Here is a 1,178-nt window from a genome sequence, read left to right as displayed (position 1 = left end):
ATGATTAGTTTAAATTTAATATATATAAACTAATTAACTTTTCAATCATATATGTTTTTAATTTATAGGTGAATGATGGTTTGGCCAGAGGTCTTGTGTTCGATGATTGGATACGCGAATTTGTGCAGGGACCAAACTATGTGGTCAAATCATATCCTAAATTTTGTACGCGAGGATATACAAAATAGATAAGATACTGAGCATAATCGTATTTATATGTTTCACTCTAAAATTCTAAACATAATTCTATAATATCAATGATATAATCTCTTTGAATGAAACCAATGCAGCTAAAGACTTAATAACAGTTTACTTTTTACTATCAGTACACAATTCTTGGAGTGGGTCCAATTGTATTTCAGGAGACCTTACCAAGCAATATTTTTTGTTAGGATCCTCTAGAGTGTATTATATGTTTTGGTCAAAAATAGAATAGTTTATGTTAAAAAAGATGAAAGTACAATATATTTTCTTTTATGGCGTGTACTTTACATATTTTTGTAATAAATTCTGTTAGAAAGTTGAATTGTTTGTCATATCCGCAATCAAAACAAATTGTCATAGACAATATTATAGTGTGCAATCACTGAATGGAGGAACAACAGAGCATGGGCTCCAATGGATACGTCATATTCGTCCTACAGGTTTATCTCTGTTATACTTGTGTCTCTCAACTTGCATAAGAACTAACTAACAATAAAGAATTGAATAAGTTTCTATTTGGCTATTACCAATTTAAAAACAAGAAATTGGTTTCTCCTTTCAAGTTTCACTTTGTCCCTCATATGTTGTAAATTTATCAATGTATTAGACCATTTCATAACCTTTTATGTCAATCCACCAAATAATGAACCAGAGAGAAAGCACTATTGACTGTTTGTTGTGCAAATATATTTGGAAACAAGTGAAGTAGAGAGATACATATGCTTTTATTCTTCTTATATATTAAAACAGAAGTCACAACATTGATTCATGTGTGATTTTTTAAAAAATAGACCTAATGGACCTATTTTTAGAAAGTCATGTTAAATTTAATCTATAATCTAATCATTTAAATTTTGTGCCTACCAGAAATATTTATTGGCTATCAATAATTGGATTTAAACAATAGTGATCCATTAGATTTATGGATAGTATAAATTAAATAGATATAATTTAATGTTGTAATACTATACCTC

The sequence above is a fragment of the Brassica oleracea genome, chromosome C4 (genome assembly GCF_000695525.1).
Source record: "Brassica oleracea var. oleracea cultivar TO1000 chromosome C4, BOL, whole genome shotgun sequence".
Taxonomy (NCBI): Eukaryota; Viridiplantae; Streptophyta; class Magnoliopsida; order Brassicales; family Brassicaceae; genus Brassica; species Brassica oleracea.
Note: the sequence above shows the minus strand (reverse complement) of the source record.